This window comes from Leuciscus leuciscus (genome assembly GCF_965113295.1).
Source record: "Leuciscus leuciscus genome assembly, chromosome: 5".
Classification (NCBI taxonomy): Eukaryota; Metazoa; Chordata; class Actinopteri; order Cypriniformes; family Leuciscidae; genus Leuciscus; species Leuciscus leuciscus.
Genome location: NC_138729.1, coordinates 10,443,329 through 10,470,413, shown reverse-complemented (window position 1 = coordinate 10,470,413; position 27,085 = coordinate 10,443,329). Strand labels below are relative to the sequence as shown.

The 27,085-nt window shown below is 47.5% G+C and overlaps 1 long non-coding RNA gene across 1 annotated transcript in view; it reads left to right on the top strand.

Annotated features, from left to right (window-relative positions):
- LOC309499101 overlaps window positions 1–27,085 on the top strand; it is a 261,724-nt gene that overhangs the window by 159,256 nt on the left and 75,383 nt on the right. The gene's annotated exons all lie outside the window — the stretch shown is intronic.

The window sequence follows — 27,085 nt, the reverse complement described above, 5'->3', positions numbered from 1 at the left end:
AGGTGTCCGGGCTCACCCAGCAGCTACAACAACCACAGGCTCCCGCTGCGCCACCCGCACCGCCGATTCCCCCACCACCATCAGCGGACCCATCCCAGTCAGAGCCCCGCCTGCCGATTCCGGAGGCTTACGCAGGTGAACCCAATTACTGCCGATCTTTTCTGACCAGATGCTCTATGCATTTTTCTCTGCAGCCCCGTACTTTCCACGACGAGCGAACCAAGGTCGCGTTTGTTCTGCCGCTTCTGACTGGGAAAGCGGCGCTTTGGGGAACGGCGGTGTGGGAGAATCAGGAAGAATGCTGCTCCTCGTTCCAGAGGCTCTCCGAAGAAATGAAACAGGTGTTCGACCGTTCAGTGTCCGGACGTGAGGCTGCCAGAGTATTAGCCGACCTTCAACAAGGAGAAAGATCCGTATCTGACTTTTCGATCGAGTTTCGCACTCTGGCAGCCGAGAGCCAATGGAACGAGGAGGCGCAGTGGGACATGTTCCTGCATGGGCTGGCTGACCGCGTCCAACGAGAAATCTACGCCATGGACCTTCCGGCCAGATTGAGTGATCTCATTGCCCTGGCGATAAGAGTGGATGGTCGTCTTTCTCGAGCTGATCGACGTCTTCAGTCCCAGCGGGTCCCGGGAGGGATCGAGGGACGCGGTCAGCCCCGTCGAAGATCACGAGCCCATGCAGGTGGGTCGAGCCCGGCTTTCCCGGGAGGAGAAGGAAAGGCGGAGATCCCTGGGCCTTTGCATGTACTGTGGAAGAGCGGGACACTTTGCTTACAGTTGTCCGTTAAAAGGCCCAGCCCGGCAGTAAATATGAGGCTACTGTCGGGTGGGATCTCTGCCGAGAAGACCTCATCCACATCTACTCTCCTTCCGGTAAGGCTCCGATGGTCCTCTCACCTTCACGACTGTCGAGCACTTCTGGACTCTGGTGCTGAGGGTAATTTCATGGACTACACTTTTGCACTCAAGTTTCAAGTTCTCCTCAGATCCCTCACACATCAGATTGCAGTACACGCACTCAACGGTCAAGAACTCCCCACCATTTCACTTGCCACCGAAGACATCACCCTCATCACATCAGGCAACCACACCGAAACCATCTCATTCTACATCATGGACACTCCTCTTGCTCCCATCGTCCTTGGTCATCCCTGGCTCACCCGTCATAACCCCAGAGTGGACTGGTCATCACAATCTGTGTCTTCGTGGAGTAGCTTTTGTCATAAGTCTTGTCTAGTGTCTGCCTGTCCGTCTGTTTCTGTCCCTGTGTTTCAGGAGGAGACAGTGGAGTTATCTAACGTGCCCGCGGAGTACCTGGACCTGAAGGAGGTGTTCAGTAAGTCTCGGGCTGCTTCTCTTCCTCCGCATCGTCCCTATGACTGTGCTATAGAGTTATTACCAGGTACGTCTCCGCCTAAGGGCAAGTTATATTCACTCTCTGTTCCGGAGAGAGAGGCCATGGAGAAATACATTTCTGATTCTCTAGCAACAGGGTTCATCCGTCCTTCCTCTTCTCCAGCGGGGGCGGGATTCTTTTTTGTGGGGAAGAAGGATGGGTCGCTGCGACCTTGTATTGACTACCGGGTGTTGAACAACATCACGGTAAAGAATACTTATCCTTTACCGTTGATGTCTTCAGCTTTCGAGAGGTTGCAGGGAGCATCTATCTTTACGAAATTGGATTTACGAAACGCTTATCATTTGGTCCGCATCAGGGAGGGGGATGAGTGGAAGACCGCTTTTAACACCCCCAGGGGGCACTTTGAATACTTGGTTATGCCTTTCGGCCTTTCCAACTCCCCAGCGGTCTTCCAGGCACTTGTCAATGACGTGTTACGAGACATGGTCGATCAGTTCATTTATGTCTACCTGGATGACATATTGATTTTTTCTTCGTCTCTCCAGGAACATGTGCAACACGTCCGACAAGTGCTTCAGAGGTTGCTAGAGAATGGGCTTTTTGTCAAGGCGGAGAAATGCGTTTTTCATGCACAGTCTGTTCCTTTCTTAGGTTACATCATCTCGGTTGAGGGAATGCGCATGGATCCTGAGAAGGTTAAGGCTGTGGTGGATTGGCCAAACCCAGATTCCCGTAAGGCCCTACTGAGGTTTCTGGGGTTCGCCAATTTTTACCGGCGTTTCATTCGCAACTTCAGCCAACTAGCCGCGCCTCTGACCGCCTTGACCTCCCCCAGTACTACGTTCAGGTGGTCAGACGCAGCCTCGGCTGCGTTTGCCAAACTGAAGGGTTGCTTTGTTTCAGCCCCTATTCTGATAACCCCTGATCCATCACGTCAGTTCGTGGTGGAGGTCGATGCGTCAGAGGTGGGGGTAGGTGCAGTGTTATCCCAGCGTTCTCCTTCAGACGACAAGATGCATCCTTGCGCGTTTTTGTCACATCGTTTATCCCGTGCCGAACGTAATTATGACATTGGCAACAGGGAGTTGTTGGCAGTCAAGTTAGCATTGGAGGAGTGGCGCCACTGGTTAGAAGGGTCGGGGGTACCTTTTATCGTCTGGACCGATCACAAGAATTTGGAATACATTCGGACTGCTAAAAGATTGAACTCCAGGCAGGCTCGGTGGGCTCTTTTTTTCGGTCGTTTTGACTTTACTCTCTCGTACCGCCCGGGTTCTAAGAACATCAAACCCGATTCTTTATCGCGCATTTTTGACCGTTCCGAACGCCCGTCTACTCCCGAGTGCATTTTACCAGAGAATCTATTCATCTCTTCACTCACATGGGAGGTCGAATCGAAGGTCAAGAGGGCCTTAGAAGGGGTAACGCCTCCGACTCGTTGTCCACCGAACCGTTTATTTGTGCCTGAGGGTCTACGGTCCAGCGTTATTCAGTGGGGTCATTGTTCCAATGTGGCTTGCCATCCAGGAGTTAATCGTACTAAATTTTTAGTCAAGCAACGATTCTGGTGGCCTGGTATGGCTCGTGACGTTCACAGTTTTGTTTTGGCTTGTTCAGTCTGCGCCATGGGTAAGACTTCCAATCGACCCCCGGATGGGTTACTTCAACCGCTGCCGGTGCCTTCGAGACCCTGGTCCCATATCGCTCTAGATTTTATCACCGCCCTCCCACCCTCCCAGGGTCACACGGTAGTTTTAACCGTGGTGGACCGGTTCTCGAAGGCGGCCCATTTCATTCCCTTGCCCAAATTACCCTCAGCCAAGGAGACAGCGCTGATTGTCGTTAACCACGTCTTTCGGCTTCATGGCCTCCCGACAGACGTGGTTTCTGACAGAGGACCCCAATTTGTGTCCAAATTTTGGAGAGAGTTTTGTAGACTTCTGGGGGCGACTGTCAGCCTGTCCTCCGGGTTCCATCCCCAGAGCAATGGTCAGACCGAACGAGCCAACCAAGATTTGGAAAGAACGTTGCGATGTTTAGTGTCCAAGAATCCTTCCTCTTGGAGTCAGCAACTGTCTATGGTGGAGTACGCCCACAACACGTTGCCAGTGTCATCCACGGGCCTATCACCGTTTGAGTGTAGTGTAGGGTACCAGCCACCTATTTTTCCTAGTCTGGAATCCGAAGTCGCGGTCCCCTCCGCCCACGCCTTTGTCCAGAGGTGTCACAGCACTTGGACTAGAGCCCGTGAGACTCTACTCCAAGTGGAGGCACGCACCAAGGCCAAAGCCGATCGCCACCGGCGTAGGCCTCCCGTATATGTCGTCGGTTCCAAAGTGTGGCTTTCTACTAAGGACATTCCGCTCCGCTCCGTTTCTAATAAACTTGCACCCAAATTCATTGGCCCGTTCTCTGTCACTAAAATCATTAGTCCGGTGACAGTCCGCCTCAATCTTCCTCCAGTGTACAGGAGGATTCATCCCGTCTTTCATGTGTCTAAAATTAAGCCCGTCTTTTTTGCACGCATTAATCCGCCAGCCCCGGTTCCCCCCCCCGCCGCAACTCGTAGATGGGGAACCTACTTATTCGGTTAATCGTGTTCTGGACTCGAGGCGAAGGGTACGCGGATTTCAGTACTTGGTGGACTGGGAAGGTTACGGTCCGGAGGAGAGAAGTTGGGTACCTGCTAGAGACATTCTGGATCACTCCCTTATCGATGATTACAATCGACAGGTAAGGGAGGGGGGTACTGTCACGGTTCATAAATCCATTGTCTTCTTCTTGTCTCGTGTTCTGTTGTCATGTGTGTGTTGTGCATTGATTGTGTGGGCGGGTCGTCTGATCAGCGATCATCAACAATTAAGCTCATCACCAGCTGCAGCTCATCTCATCACCCCATAAATACTCACCACTTTCTCATTTCCCCTGTCAGATCGTTGTATGTGGTTTCCCGGTTGTGTTCCCAGTCTTCGTGTCGAGTTTGTGCCTGCCTTGTTCCTGTTCCTGTTCGTGTTCACTTGGATTTGGATTACTCGTCACCTGGGATTCTCACCGTACCACTTCACCGTCTTCACTGGAACATCTGACCATCGGGGTCCCTGCGTTACCATCCTGTGTCTCAGCTGATCATTGTTCTTTGTTTATCTCACTTCAATAAATGAGTACACTTGCAATTGCTTCCTCATCTTTTACCATTACAGATACTGTTCGTTGCTCAGACTTGCTCTCCCAGTTTAAAACTAGATTAAAGACGCATCTCTTCAGCCAGGCATTCATATAATACTTTTAATCTTACAGTTAAATCCGACCTCTAGTTCATAAACGCCAGAGGAGAACTGGCCCCCGACTGAGCCTGGGTTCTCCCAAGGTTTTTTTTTTTTTCTCCATTAGGTCACCTGATGGAGTTTTTCGGTTCCTTGCCACTGTTGCCTTTGGCTTGCTCAGTTGGGGATATTTGGGGATATTTAATTTAATTAATCAATCAACAATACTATTGATCAGCATTACCAAACGTGGACGTTTTCCACTAGAAACAAACATTGATGTATTATTTTAATTTAATACTGTGAAGCTGCTTTGATACAATCTGTATTGTGAAAAGCGCTATATAAATAAACTTGACTTGACTTGACTTGACTTGAGTCAAAAAGAACACTCTTGAGTTCAACTAATTGTATTTAATAAACACTTAAACTATAATACATTTTATTTTTATTGCAAATAACATGCAATTGAGTGTACAAAAAAAATAACAGTTTGCACTGGTATATTATTTCAATAATAAGTACTCTTTTTAAAAATAAAGTGTAGGCCTACTTCTTTTTCACAAAGGTCTGTGATCAGAACTAGCCAGCCCTTCAGATAATATTAGCTAGATATTTGAAAGTCCAAGTAAGATTTAAAATTTCCATGAGAGGCAAAAATAGAAACTGTCTTGCTGTAAAAAAAGAAACTGGTAAATAGATGCATGTATAAAATAATGTGCAAATCGGGGCATAGCACATTACTATAATACATAATATACATTATTATGTATAATAAATAATTAAATTAAAACCCTTAATTAGCTTCAAAGTAGGTGCTTATGTGTTAACTGTATACTTTCAATCAGTGCTGTGTAGCTTATAGATTGACAAGCTACCATTTTAAAGAAGTTTCCCAAAACGTACTCGGTTACTAACGTAACCTCGGTTCTCTCTAGAGAGAGGAACGAGTACTGCGTAGAATACGCTAGGGGAAAATCCTTTTCCACGAGAATACTGAAGCCCAAAAAATTATCCTTTAATTTTGTATTAATGTAAAACGCGTTGCGGCAGCATACAGACATAGGCGAGGCAGCTCGCGCGCCTATTGGCTGGTCTGCTGGCAACTGCTTAAGCCTATCGAGCGAGACCTAGAGTGACGTCAGACCCAATGAGGGCGCTTCGCGCCCTCTGCGTCACGTCCCGCCGAGACGGGCGTGGCTTAGGTCTATAAATACCGCTCGCAGGCATTATTTCTCTGGTTTTTCATAGTCGAAGCAACCAGAGCGCGTGCAGGCACGGCAGGATACGCAGTACTCGTTCCTCTCTCTAGAGAGAACCGAGGTTACGTTAGTAACCGAGTACGTTCTCTTACGAGAGATACTCTCGTACTGCGTAGAATACGCTAGGGGAACCTACTGTAAAACGCCGTGCGTGCTGGGATCTGATACCATAGACTCAAGGGCGACAGCCCGGAGATCATACAGTACATAATCACCCAAGGGACTCACAGGGAATCCTGGAAGAGAGGGGGGTTAGCCACTATCTTCCTTATAGCAGCATAGAGCAAGGATTGCAATACTCAATAGCTGCATAACTGACAGCGCCAGTTATGAGATTTTGGCCATACTACACCGACAGTAGTCTGGCCTGTAGTGCGGGAACCTCTAGGTTGTAAAACCTTATAAATGTAGACGGAGAGGCCCAGCCTGCCGCCATACAAATATCTTGCAAGGCAATCCCACTTGACCATGCCCACGATGAAGCCATGCTTCTCGTGGAGTGCGCTTTGACACCCAGCGGGCACTGCATGCCCTTGGTTGTGTAAGCTAGCGCTATTGCGTCCACTACCCATCTGGATAGGGTCTGTTTCGAAGCGGCTAGTCCCTTAGAACGCCCGCTGAACGAAACAAAGAGCTGCTCCTTCTGTCTGAAAGCAGACGAGTGAGACACATAAGCTCTTAACGCCCTGACTGGGCAAAGGGAGCTTTCGTCCATATTTCCTTCAGTGACCGGCAGGGCAGACAGGGAAATGACCTGTGCTCTGAACGGTGTATTGAGGGATTTAGGAACATAACCGTGCTTAGGTTTGAGTATAACTCTAGAGTCATTCGGCCCAAATTCCAGCACGTCGCGCTTACTGAGAGCGCGTGTAAGTCCCCTATGCGCTTCACTGAAGCGAGAGCCAGAAGAAACGCCGTCTTGAAAGACAGGTGTTTAAGATCAATCTCCTGCAAGGGCTCAAATGGATGACCTTTCATGGCTTCCAGTACCGTAGAAAGGTCCCATATAGGGACTGTGGGAGGTCTGGGAGGATTCAGTCTCTTAGCTCCTCGAAGGAAGCGAATGACTAAATCGTTCCTTCCGATAGACTGGCCGAGCGTGGTCGAAGAGAACACTGCTATGGCCGCTACATAGACTTTGAGCGTGGAAGGGGACCTGCCCTTATCCAACAGCTCCTGTAGGAAGGAGAGAACCTCCGTCACACCGCAATGCAGGGGTGACACACCACGAGCTGTGCACCAGCTAGAGAACACTGACCATTTTGAGGCATAGAGACGTCGCATAGACGGAGCTCTGGCCTGTGTGATAGTGTTTAACACTCCCTGTGGGAGGTCAGCGGGTACCCGTTGATGGCCCACACATGGAGGGACCACAGCTCTGGGTGAGGATGCCAAATCGAGCCGTTGGCTTGAGAGAGGAGATCCCTCCTCAGAGGCACTGGCCACGGGGCGGTGCTCGCTAACTGCATCACAATTGGGAACCAAGGTTGGCTCATCCAAAGTGGGGCTACAAGCAGCACTGAGCATCCTTCTTCCCTGACCCGTTCTACCACCTGAGTCCGGAGGGAGACGGGGGGAAAAGCGTAGGGAGGACGGCGAGGCCACTCGTGGGTCAGTGCGTCCTTGCTCTTCGAGAAAAATTCTGGACAGTGAGCGTTTTCTTGAGACGCGAACAGGTCTACTTCCGCTCTGCCGAATTTCTTCCACAGCAGCTGGACTGTCTGTGGGTGCAAAGACCATTCTCCTGTCGGAACCTGGTTCCTGGACAGTCTGTCTGGTCCTATATTTAGGAGCCCTGGCACGTGCGCTGCTCTCAGCGAGAGCAGGTTGCTGCGGGCCCATATCAGGAGGCGCCTGGTTAGCCTGTACAGAGTCAGGGACCTGAGGCCGCCCTGGCGATTTATGTAGGACACCACTGAGACGTTGTCTGAACGTATTAGCACGTGGTGTCCCTTTATGAGGGGACAAAAGCGCGTGAGCGCTTTGCTCACTGCCAACATTTCGAGGCAGTTGATATGTAAGAGCTTCTCCTGCTTTGACCATTGGCCAAAAAGCGGTCTGCCCTCGAGCAGCGCTCCCCATCCCGAGGTGGATGCGTCCGTGGACACCACCATCACTCTCGAGGAAGTCCCCAGGCTTACACCTGATTGGTACCAGTCTTTTGCCTCCCAAGGTTTCAAAGCTGCAATGCATGCTTGATTGACCTTGACGCGAAGCCGACCGGAGGCCCACGCTGTGCGTGGTACTCTCTTTCTGAGCCAGAACTGCAGTGGGCGCATGCGCAGAAGGCCCTACTGGAGAACTGAAGATGCTGAGGCCATCAGACCGAGCATCCTTTGAAAGGCTTTGAGAGGGACTATCGCGCCGCAGCGGAACGAGCCGGCTGCGCGCCGAATGTCCAGTGTGCGCTGAGATGACAGGCGTGCTGTCATTAGCAGCGAGTTCAGCTCTATTCCCAGAAAAGATATAATCTGTCTGGGGAAAAGCGAGCTCTTTTCCCAGTTCACTGCGAGACCGAGATTCTCGAGGTGATCGAGTAAAATGGTCCTGTGCTCTACGAGCTCTGAGTGAGATTGGGCTAGAATCAGCCAGTCGTCCAGATAGTTCAGCACTCGTATGCCCCGTAATCTGAGGGGTGCGAGCGCTGCGTCCATGCACTTCGTAAATGTACGGGGTGCCAGGGACAAGCCGAAAGGCAGGACTGTGTACTGATATGCCTGGCCCTCGAAGGCGAATCTCAAAAATCGCCTGTGACGTGACGCTATCTGTATTTGAAAATACGCGTCCTTTAGATCTATTGACACAAACCAGTCCCCCTGGCGGACGTGCGCGAGGATTTTTCTGGTTGTGAGCATCCTGAACTGGCGCTTCATAAGCGCTCTGTTCAGCTGCCGCAGATCTAGTATGGGTCTGAGACCCCCGTCTTTCTTGGGCACCAGGAAGTATCTGCTGTAAAGCCCCCCTTCGCTTTGAGCTTGAGATAGGGGTTCTATAGCCCCTTTGCTCAACAGTTTCAAAATCTCGGCTCGAAGTAGATGAGCTACTTTCGATTCTACCGTGGTCTCGACGCGCGCCATGAAGCGGCGAGGGCGTCGGCGAAACTGCAGCGAATAGCCATCTTTTATGATGTTCAGCACCCATCTCGAAACCCCGGGAAGCTTTTCCCACGCAGGTGCGCGAGTAGCTAGGGGCTGGATGCGAAGCACGCTCTGATCGGCTCGCGATACAGCGGCTTTTGTGTGCTGTGACATAAGCGTCGCGCTCATGACATCTGAGGCAGGGGGCGCGCTGATAACAGCGGGCAGAATGCCCGCGCTCGACTCCTCCGCAGTGTTTAGCTGAGAGGAGGAGGGCTGGGCTAGTTTCATGTCTGTGTGTGGGCGTGGGCGCAGAGCAGCGGGCACATACACCACCTTTACAGCATTGCTCGCGTGAGCAGAGCATATGCATACTGGTCCTGTATTTACAGGAACCGTGAGACATGTGGGAAGTAGCGTTTGTGGGCACTGGGTAGTGGGCACTTTTGCTACATTTGAAGCGCAATCGATCTGAGTCGATTTTATGTGCGCGGGCCCTGTGTGAAGGGCTGTGCTTGTGTGTAGGAATGGGCACTGAGTAGTGGGCATTTTTTCTACACATGAAACACCGTCGGCCGTGGCCGGGACACCAGAAAATACACTCTTTAAGGGATTTATCTGGGTAGCCGTAAAAACGGCTTTTGTGTGCAGGCAAGCGGGTAATGGAACCGGCTTGTTGGCTGCTAAAAACGCTGGACCAGTCACATTTCCTGGAACTGGACGAGCGGCAAGCTTTGGTGGAAGTCCGGCCGCAGCGGGACTTGGACACCGTCGCTTTCCTAGGCGTGCTAGGACGATTTCGGGGCCTCTGGCTTCAACGCAATCTTCTGCCGCGGGCCACGCGGGGCGGGGCGGCGGCCGGATGAGCGAGAGCGCGGTCTCGAGCTCTGGGTTTGGCGGCGTTGAGAAGAGGAGGCGGCGGGCGGAGGCTTAGGCTGTGAGCTCTGAGCAGACGGTTTCGCGCGGCCTGCTGCAGAACCGGAGCGCTTCGGGAGGAAGTGCTTCATGGCCTGGGTCGCTTTCTGCACCTCAGCGAACCTATAGGCGAAATCTTTGACCGAGGTTCCGAAGAGGCCGGCAGGGGAAAGCGGCGCGTCGAGGAACGCGGTGCGTTCTGACTCAGTCATGTCAGAGAGCGTAAGCCACAGATGTCTCTCAGACACGGTGAGCGAGGCCATGCTCCGTCCAATGGCCTGTGCTGCTGACTTGGTGGCGCGAAGAGCGAAGTCTGTAGCGCTCCTCAAGTCCGGCACGCAGATTGCGTCAGGTCCTCTCTCGTCCAGCTGGCGGAGGAGATCGGCCTGGTATATCTGGAGCGTGGCCATGGTGTGCAACGCTGACGCGGCCTGCCCGGCGGCGGAGAAAGCGCGGCGGAGCAGGGCTGACGTCGTGCGGCAGGCTTTTGAGGGCAGCGCCATCTTAGCACGCCGTCCAGCAGAGGGCGGGCATAAGTGCGCTGCAATAGCCTCTTCGACCGGCGGTAGGGAGTGGTAGCCTCTGTTCTTTGCGTCGTCGACAGCGGAGAACGCCAAAGAGACAGAGGATCGTGTCCTGGCCGAAAAAGGGGAGCCCCAAGACTTAGCGACTTCTTCATGAAGCTCAGGAAGAAAAGGCGCTGGCTTGGATGCAGGTGAAACGCGCTCCCCAGGCAGGAAGTAGCCGTCCAGCCGGTTGTGAGCAGGCTGCTCAGGCGTAATCCACTCGAGGCCGAGGCTCGCCGTGGCCTGAGTGAGCACGCGCATGAGCTCCGCCTCAATGCTCGCTCTCTTTCCCGTAGAAGCACGGGCAGGGGGGGCGGGATCCTCAGAGCTCGCCCAATCCTCACTGCCTGATGCTATGAGAGAGCAGGAATCCCCCTCTCGTAGCAGCGCGTCGATCTCATCAGCGTCATCGACAGAAGCGGCGGCAGACCGCGGCCGCTGTCCGTCCGGAAGTGAAGCTGATGAAACCGGAGAAGCAGGCGGGCGCACCGGCGAGCTTTGACGGCTGAGAGAGGGCTCCGGGATTCGCTGAACGCGGCGCTTTTTACGGCGCGGCACAACAGCAGGTGTGGGCGCAGTCTCGTTGAACAGTGCCAAGCGAGTCCTCAGAGTCGCTAATGGCAACAGCTCGCCGTGATGGCAGCCGCCATCAGCGAGCGCGAGAGCTGCATGTTCTTGACCCAGGCAGGAAGCGCAGATGACATGGCGGTCCCCGTCGCTGAGTGTGGCTTTGCACGAGCCACAAGCAGGCATCTTGAAAAAGACGCAGCTCTTTTAGACAGTGTCGGTCGCGCCGGCGAACACACACACACAGTGCAATAAAGGATATGGGCGCTGGATAGCGCAGCAGGAAGGCGATGAAGGCGGCGCGGCCAGCAGCTTCGTCGACTCGTCCCGCTGAGGTGCTTCTTCAACAGCGCGGCTTCTTCTCGGATCCAGCGATGTGAGTTGCTTCGCTGAAGGATGAAAAACCAGAGAAATAATGCCTGCGAGCGGTATTTATAGACCTAAGCCACGCCCGTCTCGGCGGGACGTGACGCAGAGGGCGCGAAGCGCCCTCATTGGGTCTGACGTCACTCTAGGTCTCGCTCGATAGGCTTAAGCAGTTGCCAGCAGACCAGCCAATAGGCGCGCGAGCTGCCTCGCCTATGTCTGTATGCTGCCGCAACGCGTTTTACATTAATACAAAATTAAAGGATAATTTTTTTGGCTTCAGTATTCTCGTGGAAAAGGATTTTCCCCTAGCGTATTCTACGCAGTACGAGAGTATCTCTCGTAAGAGAACTGGTTGTATATGGCAGCATACAAGATCAGTACACTGTGATGGATTTTTAATAGATAAGATAGTAAACTCTTTTAAACTAACCATGATTCTAACAATTCTAGCATCTAAACCTTACTTCCCCTTTTAGGTCTAACATTCTAACACGTTGGACAAAATGTACCAAAACGTTCTGTTCTTTGTCTATTTGTGTTATGGAAAATTCTCAAGTGCTGACCATGACAAAATCAAAACTATACTGTCTGTATTATGTCATGATATATTGAGTAATCAACTGAACTCTTTGCCCTTTACAATGTTTTTTGATGATTCAAGATATTTTTGTTAATATAGTAACAAGAGGGTTTGCATATGAAGAATCAAATTGTAGGGAAATTATGTAATGCATCATGTAATTTTCACCCATTCTCCTTTTCTATAAAAACTGTTGTATTCGTGTTTGCTGGTGGGATTCTCTCTGGGGGATTCTCTCTGAAATTTGTCTGAGATCCTCCAGCCGTGCTTCTTCTTGGGGGAAATTCTCTGAGAACTGCTCGGGAAACTCTCCCAGCCGTGATTAAAGTATTTGAAGGACATTTGCTGAAGTCCGTCTGTTATTATTGCTGCGCAGCAAGTTAGTTAGGGGAACAAGTGAGAAATGGGGGACGTCGATTGTAGATGAAACCCAGATAGACTAAATGTTTACTGTAGACGTTAGGGGACGTCAATTGTAGACTTAGGTCAGATGTGAAATAGAGAAAAATCTACCACAACACACATCAGTAAATTTTCCTATGATTTTTTCTTTTTTTTTTTTCTTTTTTTTTGCTGTTAGCTAAAGATAGCTGTTTCAAAAGATGTCTTATTCTGTGCCGACACCTGACAACCCTGCCAGTTCATAAGAGGACATGAGAATCCAATTCAAATTAAATTGCTTTGACAGAACTGCTGAAAAACAAACACATCCCACTTCACTGGCCAGGTCACTCACTTTGCTCGTTTAAATGACAAAATTGCAGAAATCAAAATGATTTTTTACTGAACACGGAGTCATTCTAACAGGCTTCTCACCCACTGAATGTCACACAGTTACATGCTATTTTCAAGGTCAATCATTATGATTGAGAGAACAAACTTAAAGCAGTACTATTTGAAACTACAAAGCAAATATAGACACTTGAAATGTTGCCATAGTTCTGTCCAGAACAATCCCACACATTTGCATTTCTTGTTATTAAAGCCCTAAGGATTAAACTGGTCATTAAAACAACAAAAGTGATTATTTTGTGAGTCTTCACATCTTTTAAGGTGTCAGTCATGGCAATGCAGTAATTTGTGCTTTGAGCAAAGAACCCACGCATGAAGTCAGTAAAAAAAATAACACTATAAATGGTCAGAACGAGTCATGCTGCTTGCATAGACCCTTGATTGCTGTTATATAACGTCAGTAATATACATAGTCACTGAAAGTCTCCAATAACATTCTATTGAATTCATTGACACTATTAGTTTCATTGTATCCCGAGGTCTTGAAGGCCAAACCATCTTCAGAAACCCAAAACTAACAGAGACAAACACTCAAAGCAATAATTATTAATAATATTTATGCTGTAAATAATTGAAGACCTTGAAAATTACTGAGGCATCCAGTTCAAAAGTAAAGCTTTCCAAGAAAGAAAGAAAAAAACATGTTTTAAAAGATTTAAAACAGGTCACTGTGCAAACTCAGATATACCCAGGAAGAATTCACAACTTTACCAGAAATTCCATAAACTGAAGATCACTGGTCTAGGATGCATGTGGATCAGGCACCTCTAAATTAAAACCAAATGTGCAATTATAGTTTTTCTCAATTGCTAAAACACAATTTCTGAAACCTTGCTCCATTTTCTGAAAACATTAAATACAAAACCTCATCTTCAAGCACTATTTTACAAAACCTCTGACTCATCTCGCAAAATGAAACTTTTGCCTCAAAACAGTTTTACCTGTGTTCAAAATCAAACACTGCTCTCAAATCATAAACAAAGTGATCAAAATGATATACACTATCAAGCAGTCAGTAAACAATACACCAACAAATAGAAAACACATTGTTCAAAACATATAGGTCTCAGGGAGAAGTACATTTTTAATCTCAAAACAAATTTCATATTTTTCCGTCATTGTCTTTTGATAAACGAAAATATGTTATATCATAGTAGCTCAAAATTAATCAACAATTACAACTCTGTTTTGCTCTGTGCATTTTTAATTTTTTTGTTCTTCCTCCTCCTTGTACCCCTATTTTTACAGAACTGTACCCTGCGTCTCACAAACTTGTCCTTTGTCTCTGTGATATTGTAATTCTTGTTCTTTGTTGATATAAACCTGCAACCAGTCAAAATCTATTGAGCAGTCAGTACTGTTAACAAATGGAAAGCACAATGTTCAGGGCCATACAATTTGATCATTGTACAGTATACAGCCTACAATGCACTGTACTACAGTATACAATACTAAAAGGGACAAAAATCAAAGGAGTAAACATGTGATCAATGTGCTTCTTGTCTTTGGGCTGGGTCAGGCCAGAGCACTTCGTCGACATCACAAGCAATATTGTCCCGCCTGAGGCAACGGGGGAAGAAGCTTCTTGTGTGCCGTATCCAGCCCTGACATAATTCCTCACCTGTATCACCAAAGGCAAAATCCATGGCTTACAGCAGATTTACTCTTGTGTAGGGTTGTCTATCATATACTTTCCATCTCCACTTCAGATCGGATTCAGGAAAGGCGAGTATACGGAGGGAGGTACAAGTTCATAAACTGCCCATTGATGTTAAACCATTTCCTTTCCTGAGCAGCTTGGTGGAAACTGGCATTGTCCCAAACATAGGTGGGAATGGGATTCTCATTTAGCTCTTGACCCTGCTGCTCTTGAACCTGCTGCTCAAATAAAATATATCTTAGATTCAGGGCCGGATTCAGCCAGCCCCACTAGGGGGTGCAGGTAGAATATCAGGGGGGGGCAAGTTATTTAACGGAACATTTAAATTTGACAAATATAGTGATTTGATTTATATTGTAATATATATCGATATGGCCAGAAATGAAAAAATATATTGTGAAATGAAAAAATCCTATATCGCCCAGCTCTAATCTATCAGCTCCTTTGATCCATTTGATTTGTCTTATAGGTTTTATGTTGGATGCCCTTCCTGACACTACCCTCTGCATTTACCCGGGCTTGGGACCGGCACAAATAGGACACTGGCTTGTGCCCTGTTGAGGCTGCATTTATCTTTTTTCTATTTTTTTATTTTATTTTTTTATCTGTCTGTCTGTCTGTCTGTTTGTCTTCCTGTCTGTCTGTCTTGTCTGTCTGTCCTTTCGTTTTTTATTTCAATCTTTTTTATTTCTTTTTTGGGGGGTTTTGTTTTCATTTCTTTAGCTCTGTACACAGCATGGCTTATATCAGTCATTATAGCATCAGTCGTCTGCTTTTCTGTGCAAAAGTCCTAACAAATGCGTCCATATCTAGACCTGTTGTTATGGCCTTCTCGTGAGCCAGAATAACTAAATTTCCTTTTCTCTCATGTAGCATAGTGCGGCGGAAGGGGGTAAGAACAAGAGACAAAGTTAGAAATTGTAGCGAGTCGAGGAGCAGTATCACCCGACGAGCCGGGTGATTCGGTCTCTGCTGCAGCTAATGCCCTAGCAGCCTCGTTGCTGCTGCCAGTGCTAGCTTTAGCAACCAGAAATCGGCGCATACTCAACTCGTCACTCGGTGCAAATTACAAGAGAAAGCGATAGAGAGATATGGAGGGAATGAGAACACGCTTACAGAAAGAGTAATCAAATAATTTCAGTGACTGACGGCGAAGGAAACTCAAAACAGGGGCTGAGCTCAGCTGACGACAGTGTGTCTGCGTGCTCCGCTCTGCAGTGACTGACTGAGACGTGAAGCTCAGCAGGTTCACCACAAGCCGGTGAAGCGACTGGCCACGCCCTCCCTATGCATCTACCAATCAGTAGCTACTTTGAATGAGGGATAGAGAGCAGAGAGCGCTCACTCTGACCATTTTTCTTGAAATATTTTTTTTAAATTTGGGATCTTTGCATGCCATCACGTTTGGGGGGGCAGTCACGGCATTTGGGGGGGCATTGCCCCTCCTTGCCCATGCCTATATCCGGCCCTGCTTAGATTAGCAATAAATCTTAGAAGGGGCTGGGTGTTATATGGCCCGAGTGTAACATGGTGATGTAGAACCTTTGTGACCTTTGTGACCAAGGACTTCAACAATGGCCCGCTGTCCAATCATGTTTCGGCCTCTCCTTCTCTTCTTTGTTAGATTGAAGCCTGCTTCATTGACAAAGATGAACTCATGGGGTCTGTCCAAGGATTCCAAGTCAAATATTGTCTGTGTAGGAATACAATATACTTTAGAATTTTGTAAGTCATACAGAGACAGTGCTATATTCTAGAGTACAATTAGGCCTACTGTATGCACTTCTGATTCACATACATTGTATGTACTGAAGAGTAATGTCATTCACATAGTATGTGTTAGTACACACCCTTGGTGAGTTGCACTCAAAAGGTACTCTGCATACTTGTTTCATTTGCATTCTGTTACGATGCAGGACACGGTCAATTGTGGAAATGCTCACACTGTCGATTCCCTGGAAGTGTGTGTTGTCTTGTATCACTCGTTCCTGGATTTCTCTGAGTCATATTACATTATCTTGAAGGACCATGCCCACTAAAACAGCCTCTTGTTCCCGAGTGAATATAGCTGTCCTTCCACCTGCATGTGGCAGCCTTGCAATTCTACAAAAAGTAGATGTGCAGTTACAAAAAATATTCATGCAGTACTATACATACAGTGATGAACTTTACAAATGTATATTGAAACAGCTGCATATAGTGTAGTACAGTAAATTTGCAATTACAAAAATACAGTAGTATACTGTACCTGTTCTCTTCTCTGAATGTCCTTATGATGGTGGACACAGAAAATAGGCTCAAATTGGGTTGCACTCTAAGTCCTGCTTCCCTCATTGTCAGTTCATGGACAAGAACATGGTCTATGACTGTTGCTCGAATTTCATTAGATATTTCCACTCTTTGTCTTCCTCTTCGTCCTCCTCTTCCTCTTTCTTGCCTTCCTCCTCCTCCTCCTCCACCTCCTCCACCTCCTCCTCCTCCTCCTCCTCCACCTCCTCCTCTTCCTCTTTCTTGCCCTCCTCCTTTAACTTTGCAAGCAAAGAGTGACTTTTGGAAGCGATAACCAATGCGAAAAGACGTGATCCATCTTCACTTAGCTACTGTAGTGACAGAAAGATGGAGAAAAAGTATATCCTTGCTTTTAGTAATTTTCAGCTTTTTATATGACATGTCTTTGACCTCATTTAGCAGAATTCAGTTACAGTGGATTAAGAAAAAAAACAATGTAACAGTTCAAGTTCAGATAAGGAGGAGGCGGGAATCTGCAAACGTTGAACACAACGTTTAAATCACAAAATAAACAAACAACAAAATGAAAGTCTAATGGCCGACTGCTGCATAAAAACATAATAAAACCAAGCTACGTAAATGTCGCAGGCCTGGTCCTCTCTCACCCTTCACTGTTATCGTTCCTCTTTATATTCTTCCAGAGCTCCTCCATGACCAGTGTGCCACACAGGTGACTCTCGTTAGCATTTGCTTGACCTGGCCTGTGGAGGGACAGAGGTGAGAGAAGGGAGAGGGAAAAAGAAAGAGGGACAAAATACTGGTCCGGTTCCCCAAAAACACTGTTGATCGGTCCTCAACCAGCTGAGGCCCCTTACTTGTGGCCCTTACTTTCAAAACTAAGAGATTTTAATATGGACATTTCTCCTTTCGAGATCAAATTATGCCCAAATTATATCTATTACATTTACATAACTAAAAGAGAACAGTGTCCTTTCTCTTGGTTAGCATTATGCCCACATCAGATCCTACAGAATATGATCTTCCATAACAAACAACCCATCACTATCTCATCATCAGCACAAACATTTCCATCACTCTGAAGCAACCTACTGGCAAAAATACATTGCTAATGCTGATATTTTTCCACCCATCACTAAATAATTCCTTCTACTCATCTTGTCCTTGAGGCTGCTGGATGATGATGAGACAGGTGTTCTGGATGATTCAGAGAAACATGCCTCTCTGCTGCCCATTATTTTCTTGCAATTGACAGTAGCTTGGAAAACCTGCCATATATCCTGTTTTTACAGACTCGATAATACATATCAGTGTGAAATTTGGGTCAGATTCAGTTATTTGTCTTTTGTCGAACACTTTTTAATACAACACATATTAAACGCTTAGGACAGGGACAGTCACTTTAAAGTATTCTACATTAATAATAATAATAATAATAATTAATTCATTACATTTATATAGCGCTTTTCTCGACACTCTAAGCGCTTTACATAGAAGAGGGGAATCTCCTCAACCACCACCAATGTGCAGCATCCACTTGGATGATGCGACGGCAGCCATATTGCGCCAGAACGCCCACCACACACCAGCTTACTGGTGGAGAGGAGACAGAGCGATGAAGCCAATCAGTATATGGGGATGATTAGGAGGCCATGATGGACAGAGGCCAAGGGGCAAATTTGGCCAGGACACCGGGGTTACACCCCTACTCTTTCGAAAGACATCCTGGGATTTATAATGACCACAGAGAGTCAGGACCTCGGTTTAACGTCTCATCCGAAGGACGGTGCTCTTTGACAGTATAGTGTCCCCGTCACTACACTGGGGCGTTAGGACCCACACAGACCAAAGGGTGAGCGCCCCCTGCTGGCCTCACTAACACCTCTTCCAGCAGCAACCTGGTTTTCTCAGGAAGTCTCCCATCCAGGTACTAACCAGGCTCAGCCCTGCTTAGTTTCAGTGGGCAACCGGTCTTGGGCTACAGGGTGACATGGCTGCTGACATTGAGCACTTTGCTCAAGGGCACAATGATGGTTTCACATTGATCACCCCTTCCAATGTCTGAACCTACAACCTTTGGTTTAACTGCCCAAATCTCTTAGCCATTATAAGAAACATGGGGGAAAATTTAGATATTGACAGCAATTTCTAATAAACGTTATACATCCTCATCAACTGGAAAGGATAAGATGGGCCCAGTTGACCAAAGCACAAGAGAAACGATGCAGCATTAGAATGTCACAGCTAGATGTTTCGCAACAGACACCCAGAAACTTAATGACGTGCGAGTCATATCACAAGCATGGTACTGTTACAAAAACCCTGTGTGTTGTAAAACAGCCAAAGAGGATTTACTTATCAACTGTTTTTTTCTCACGGATTTGAAAGAGCGAAACAAATAGTTATTGAAACCATTGCAGGCTGTATTTATAATGTATTTATACACCAAGACAGATGACAAGAGAGGTGACTTGCCTTTCAGAGGGTGACAGCCTCAGCACTTCATCGTTGTGTGCCGTTATGTACCATTTCGTCACGTTAAAAGAAGTCAGCTTTCATGCATTCCCCGTTGACGCTGCGGTACGGGCTGTGTGGATGCAGAAGATCCGGAGGGATGACTTCAACCCGACCAAATTTTTAAATGCATATAATTTTCAGTGTATTTCACCTGTGCGTGTATATGCTTTCTACTGCATTTATTTTGTGCAAGTGAGATGAGTAAAGATCTGTTTCATAAATAATAATAATAATCTGTCTGGTGTTTATAAGCAGCACATACAGTATTGTACTACGTATAAAATATACACAAACTTACCTATATTAAATTGTTTGTGGTACCTACAGTAAAAAATGTAAATGTAAAATATGTGATGATAATATTGATCGAGCAATTGATGTAAGTAAGAAAACATATATGCGCAGAATTGAGCAAATAGTATTTATGGAGATAAATTGTAGCCTATCACAGGGCAAACATGTGAATGTTTAGGGTGCATTTTATGCAAACAACTCTAATCGTACTTGTAACTCTATATTTACAGTAGGCATAATTGTCATTGCATATGTGTATGCAGCATGAGTCAAATACAATCTTCTGTTCGTGAACAGTTGTATTTCAATCATTAATCTGGCTATGCATCCGTGCATTTAATTGCCATTGGCTCGTGTGATAGTAATATGGATCTTAGTAGTATTTTAAGTGATAATTGATTCTATAAATAACTATAAAAGATAAATTTCGGCTTTCTCCGGCTCCCTGCACCGGGGCGTAATGCGAAACCGGAAGTGTCTAAGCACACACTCGCTGATCCGAAATCCAAAATGGCGGCCACGTGCAACTAGCAAATTGCAGCTCACAGCTATATCTATTATTTTTATTTTAAAAATTGACAATTATTTTTATTTATTTTCCATCACACTTCAACGAAAACTGGCCGACCAATAATGCGCAGAGCCAATACTGTTACATAAAACTACGGCTTGGTGGCGCTCATAAACGGAATACTACTAAGAGACAGGGAATAGCATAAGAAGAATCCAGTGAATAAACAAATCACAAAAGTCAAGAATTGTACTTGTTTCAACTGCTGTAACAGTGTAAGCAGTCAAACATGCAGGAAAAAGCAATTAGTGATAATAATGCTTGCGGCGTTCCCCTCTGGTATCCATCAGCTTTTATTATACCCTGTGCACTCGGGTATCTACATCCAGATACAATTAGCCAGAAAGTGTAAAATATGTGGAACACATACCTAAAAAAAATGATCCCCTAAGTGTTGGCATATCCAGATGAATAGAAGTTGCTGAAAAGCCCCAGGATGATAGTTACTCTTTTGTTTGACTCAGTGAAATTATATAGTGTTAATGTTGAGGTGAACAGGTCATTTCATTATGTTGGCTACATATAAAATGAATCCAGTCATAATTACAAAGGCCAGCATGATAATCACAGTCATTTTGCCAATGCTATGGCTGAAATCAAACTTACATCCACCCATTGAAAGAGCATTTTAGTAGGAAAAACATGTCATTTATTTTTATCTAATGTATTTGAATGGTACTTTTTTTCCCGTTGTAATATTTTGAAATATCAAGCACTTAATTTTCACAGCTACACAATGGTGCCTAACACTGTCAGTGTTATCACTTCTCACTTGCTCTGATGTAAAGGTATCAATTACACGGTCTCCCAGTCATGCTATTTATTTCCACAAGTTCAAACCTCTATCTCCTCGCATAGGGATGGGATTTCACAATGCTGACAACTAGGTGTTAATTTATTTCACAATACAATAGCCTGCACACCACGATACCCCGACTCAAACTGGCCCTCAAAACATACTGCTAGTAATTCCTGCCTCTCACATGCTGCTGGGGCGGAGGGCTTTATTGGTGTTCTTTTTGTTTAAGGCTCAAATCTGCATGCACGATTAAAAATGGATGTGTTTGAAGTCAGTCGGATCAAACCAGATGAGGGCAGTGAAGGTTTGATAGCGTGAAGCCCCAGCATCTACAAAGCCAGACATACCAAATGGGAAATACGAGTCAGAACAGGATGCATTGTTTGGCTTGTTCTGGGTGGACCATGCAAACATCCAGTGGGGCTGCAAGATGACTAGGATATAAAGTGGATCCAAAAGTTTGAAAATCACACTCTCAATAAAAAAAAATATATTTTGTTTTATGACAGCTGCGTGAACTCTACAAGTTTGAGTTAAAACTGATAATTATGTTCTCTAGCATGATTTGAGAATGATCCAAAAACCATATTGTGCATATTTCCAAGTTTAGATTAAAATATTTTCAGTGTTTTCTAATGGGTCCTACTGTATTGATTACATAATTAATAGAGGCATAGTGTGGGTTCAGTCTAACAAAATTGACAGTAACAAGTTTCTCCTAATACGCTGATTTCACGCAGCCGCCATTTTGAAATCGAAAGTGAGGCTCCGGTGGGAAGAACCCCGGAAGTAACGATAAACAACAATGCCCTGGATTACCTGTTATGGATCTGTGAAGGAGGACTCAAATGCAGGATGACAATTAACAGCTTTATTGACAAACAGATGACACGACGAGGTGGGAGAAGGTAGCAATCCAAACAATAGGTAGAGATGAGACAGTGACAACAGCAGAGCAGCAGATGTAATGAGGTATCCGTGGGCTGGAGTGAAGATATGGCAGATCAGAGTGAGACCAGAGGTAACCAGCTAAAGCCAGACAGGAACTTCTACAGCTTGACTTCTTACAGCTTGACACTCAGGTATCTCAGGCTCAGAACAGGGCTGCTTGCTGGACAGGACAGGACTGGAACAGGGAAACAAGACAGAGCCAATGGCAGTAAACAGAGCACTAACAAACTTCTACAACAAAACACTAACGACTTAAGAGGAACGATACTGAGACACAGTAGTACTCTGAAGTACAACATTTAACGAACTGGCAAACACAAGAGGGAAAGAGCAAACATATAAAGGGAGCTAGGAACATGAGGAACAGGTGAGCACACTCAGACAAACAAGGACTTAACGAGACGACAGGTGCCAACACTCAAACAAGGACTCAACTAAACAAGGGGGCGTGGTAACAGGAAACAAGGAGGAAGGGACAGAGGAGCACATGGCAAACACAAACAAAGACACAACCATGTGTTAAAAAACAACGTAAACATAGAAACATTAAACAGAGACAAGACAGACAACGCTGCCAGGGCAGAACCCTGACATTACCAACCTGAAGCTGCTGCCGCAATTTACACTATGGGATGTTAATATCCAATATATGATATGTATATAGTTCATTCCTGCTTCTTTTTTTACATTCTGAATTATATATAAAACATTTATTTTATTTATAAATGAATTTCACTGTATATAGTCTAAAGTATGAAAGAAATGTATGTACATTTTTAGAATTGACACAACATCATTAAACACAACAATACGCCATCGTATTCACGATTCTCCTGTGATTAAAGGCGACACTTCCGGTTTAAATGAAGTCACTGATCTCTTCAGTGGATTTACAAAGGGTTCCCTTTCAAGGGAACTCCCGTTGCGTCGAAAACTGACGCTATGGGAACGCTTTGCGTGATGACGTCTTGAAGCACATGTAAAATCAGTCCAATGGTGTGGCGGAACGTCAGAGGCGGGTGACGTCACGTACCAGGAAGCTATAAAAGCCGGCCCGAAACAGAAAACGAAAGCTTTCTGAGTCTTCAGTTGCGCTCTGTGTTGAATCTGTCCTTGTTATTTGGTGTTGTCTGTCTATATTATATATATATATTCAGTATGGCGAGCAAGCAGCAGTTTAGAGTGTGTGTCCATCCCTGCCCGCGTTATTTAACGGGAGGTGATACTCACGCTCTTTGTGTTGTTTGTTTGGGTGAGGAGCATGCCCAGTCAGCACTCGAGGGTGGTGACTGTGTGCATTGGGACGCGCTTCCATTGCGCACGCTCCGATCCCGCTTGGCTCGGTTCAATCCCGATCGCGTTCCCCAGGGCTCGGGTCCCGCCGCTGCCGAGGCACGGCGGCAATCACAGACCTGGGGTTCGCAAATGGATCTATCAGTGGATGTTGAGACGGGCTCTGCCTTATCTCAACATCCTTCTGATAGATCCAGTGCCTCTCATCAGGGTGTGGAAGCACGCGCTGCGGTTTCTTCCCCCCCGATGGAGGCACCAATACTGCAATTGTCCAGCTCTGAGGAGTTGGACGTTGTTAGTATTGAAGCTGAGTCTGAGGATTCGCCACCTCAGTCTCACGCTTTTGAGGAATTGCTCGATGTTGTCACGAGAGCAGTTCACAGATTATCTATTGAGTGGCCAGAGGATAGGCAGGACGTTCGTTCGAAAAGTAAGCTCGACGAACGCTTCCTGCCATCTCGTACACAGCCTCAGCGAAGAAGCCTTCCGTTTTTCCCCGATCTCCACACCGAGGTGTCGAAATCGTGGGGAAAACTGGTTTCATACAGAGTGTATGCACCACAAACATCCCACTATTCTTCCATTCACAAATATAAAGAATATGGTTATGGGGAGATGCCGAAGGTGGAGGAGACGCTTGCGAGCTATCTCTCTCCAGCAACGGCATCTTCCCTGAAAGCTCCTTCACTTCCCTCTAAGCCAGTAAAATTCACATCATCTCTGGTTCATAAATCGTATGCAGCCGCTGGTCAAGCTGCAGCGTGTCTGCATACGATGTCTATTATGCAAGCCTATCAGGCAGAATTATTGGGGGATTTAGAGGAGGGCGGGGGAATTGGTCCTGACACAGTGGCTGAACTACGCAGAGCCACAGATCTGTCTCTCAGGGCCACCAAGGAGACCGCTAAAACAATCGGGCGGTCTATGGCAGCCCTGGTGGCCACTGAGAGGCATCTGTGGCTCAATTTGAGCGATATAAAAGAGAAAGAAAAGCACGTTCTCTTAGATGCTCCGGTTTCCACTGTTGGTTTATTTGGTGATGCAGTAAACAGTGCGGTAGCTAAATCTCAGGAAGCTGCTAAACAGGCAGCTGCATTACAAAAACTTCTCCCCCGCCGTTTTTTCATTGAGGCTGCTGAGCGGGAGCAGCCTCACTCCTCTAAAAAGAGCGCTGAACATCGTGCCACTCAAAAACAGAGTGTGTCCTCTCGTGCTCCCCCACAAAAATCTCGGGGACACGGAGGGCGCTCTCAAACCCAGCAGTCTTCGAGGGGTAAAACGAATCTGCGGACCGTTATTACCGCCAAGAAGGCTGCTGGGAAAAAGTCCTGATGTCTGAGGGCTCAGGACAAATGAGGGTAGTCCCCCCGAAGCAGAGCGGTTAACACCTCTTTTCACGGTGCCCGTCTCTCTTCGGTGCCCTCAGGGGACCGTTCTGCCAACCCTGCCACCTCTGGTGTTACAGGGCGCAGCGGTCTCCGGCGAGCACATATCTCAAGGTCCACCCGGAAACGTAGTGGCCTCGGGATGCCCGCCCCCTCTGAGGAGGGTGCTAAAGCAGTCTGTTTGGTCGTTCCCTGCCGGTGCGCCGTTACAGGGCGACGAACCGACTACTCAACAGCAGGAGAAAAATACGGTGCCGTCTCTCTTCGGTGCCCTCAGGGGACCGTTCTGCCAACCCTGCCGCCTCCGGTGTTACAGGGCGCAGCGGTCTCCGGCGAGCACATATCTCAAGGTCCACCCGGAAACGTAGTGGCCTCGGGATGCCCGCCCCCTCTGAGGAGGGTGCTGGAGCAGTCTGTTTGGTCGTTCCCTGCCGGTGCGCCGTTACAGGGCGACGAACCGACTACTCAACAGCAACAAAATCCAGAAACCAGTCTCGAGAGACTGGTACCTCTAGTAGAATCTTTGACAGCGTGGAAGCTACTGTCAAATGTTTCTCGTTGGGTCCTGCAGACCGTGGAAAAAGGGTATTAGATACAATTCTATTAACGCCCACCGCGGTTTATGGGGGTCCTGCCCACAGTGGTGGGCCCCGAGCAGGTTCTGGTTATGGAACAGGAAGTAAACACTCTGTTAGAGAAAGGGGCCATAGAATATGTACCCCCCTCCAACAGGGAAACCGGGTTTTACAGCCGGTACTTCATAGTTCCAAAAAAGGACGGGGGATTGCGTCCCATTTTAGATCTTCGAGTTCTGTACGAGTCAGCCATGCAGCTCAAGTTCAAAATGTTAACCTTGAGACAAATCGTGCCACAGATCAGGTCCGAGGACTGGTTTGTCACGATAGACCTCAAGGACGCATATTTCCATCCGTCCGTGTCATTGGAAGTTCCTGAGGTTTGCTTTCGGGGGCAAAGCATACCAATATCGAGTTCTTCCATTCGGCCTGGCTTTATCACCCCGCACTTTCACCAAATGCGTGGATGCAGCTCTGGCGCCTCTGCGCCTCCGGGGTATTCGCATCACGAACTACATCGACGATTGGTTGATTTTAGCTCAGTCGCATTAGATGGCGGTTCAACATCGAGATGTTGTTCTCGCCCATATGAAAGAGTTGGGGTTAAGGCTGAACGCCAAGAAGAGTGTGCTTTCTCCATTTTAGAGGACCACTTTTTTAGGCGTGGTTTGGGATTCAGTGTCGATGCAGGCGCGCCTGTCATCGCCACGCTTCGATTCCATCCTGGCAGCTGTGAGAAGTGTAAAGCTAGGCCAGCTACTCACTGTCAAACAGTTCCAGAGACTGTTGGGTCTCATGGCAGCAGCTTCCAACGGGATACCTTTTGGACTGCTGCACATGAGGCCCCTGCAGTGGTGGCTCAGGACCAGAGGGTTTTTCCCCGAGGGGCAACCCATTTCGCACAATCAAGGTCACGCGGTGATGCCTACGTGCCTTGGTTATGTGGAAGAAACCTTGGTTCCTGTCCCAGGGCCCAGTGCTGGGAGCTCCTTGTCGTCACAAACTGCTAACGACGGATGCTTCCCTCACGGGTTGGGGAGCGATCCTGAGGGTCGCTCATCTCAAGGTCTGTGGGAAGACCATCATCGTTCCTGGCATTCTATAGCCTAGAGATGTTAGCTGTCTTCCGGGCTCTGAGGAGCTTTATCACAGGTCTCAGGGGACACCATGTGTAGTACATACGGACAACACGTCGGTAGTCGCCTATATCAAGGGGGTTTGCGCTGGCATGCCATATCCTCTTGTGGTCCCAGGGGAAGTTGCTGTCACTCAAGGCAGCCTACATCCCCGGGGTCCAGAATATAGGAGCAGACACTCTGTCGAGACAGGGGCCGAGGCCCGGGGAATGGTGGCTCCACCCCCGAGGTGGTGGAGCTGATATGGAAATTATAAGTGGATCTGTTTGCGTCTCGAGAGACGTCTCACTGTCCACTTTGGTTCTCCTTCACGCATCCAGCTCCTCTGGGACTGGATGCTATGGTACAGACGTGGCCGAGGCTACGTCTGTACGCCTTTCCCCCAGTTGCTCTGCTCCCGGGAGTTCTGGAAAGAGTTCGCAGGGACCGGGTCCATCTACTTCTTATAGCCCCGCGCTGGCCGGGCAGAGTATGGTTTCCCGATATTGTGTCCCTCCTCGACGGGCATCCTCTGGAGTTACCCGTCAGGAGGGACCTTCTCCTTTGGCTGTCCGGTCGCTCTCTACTAGGAGTATGGCGGCCTCTAAGGCCCTTATATCAGGAGTATCGTTACAGGACGTCTGTGATGCGGCAGGCTGGTCCTCACCGCACACCTTCGTCAGGTTCTACTCTCTGGATTTAGACTCTACTCCAGGATCTCATGTTTTGTCTTCTTAGTGCTGCTCACATGATTACACACAGGACAGACATTTGTAGCTATGGAGGCGTTGGTATAGACGTTCCCATAGCGTCAGTTTTCGACGCAACGGGAGTTCCCTTGAAAGGGAACGCCTCGGTTACGACTGTAACCTCGGTTCCCTGAAGAGGGAACGAGCGTTACGTCGCCTTGCCATATCTCCTT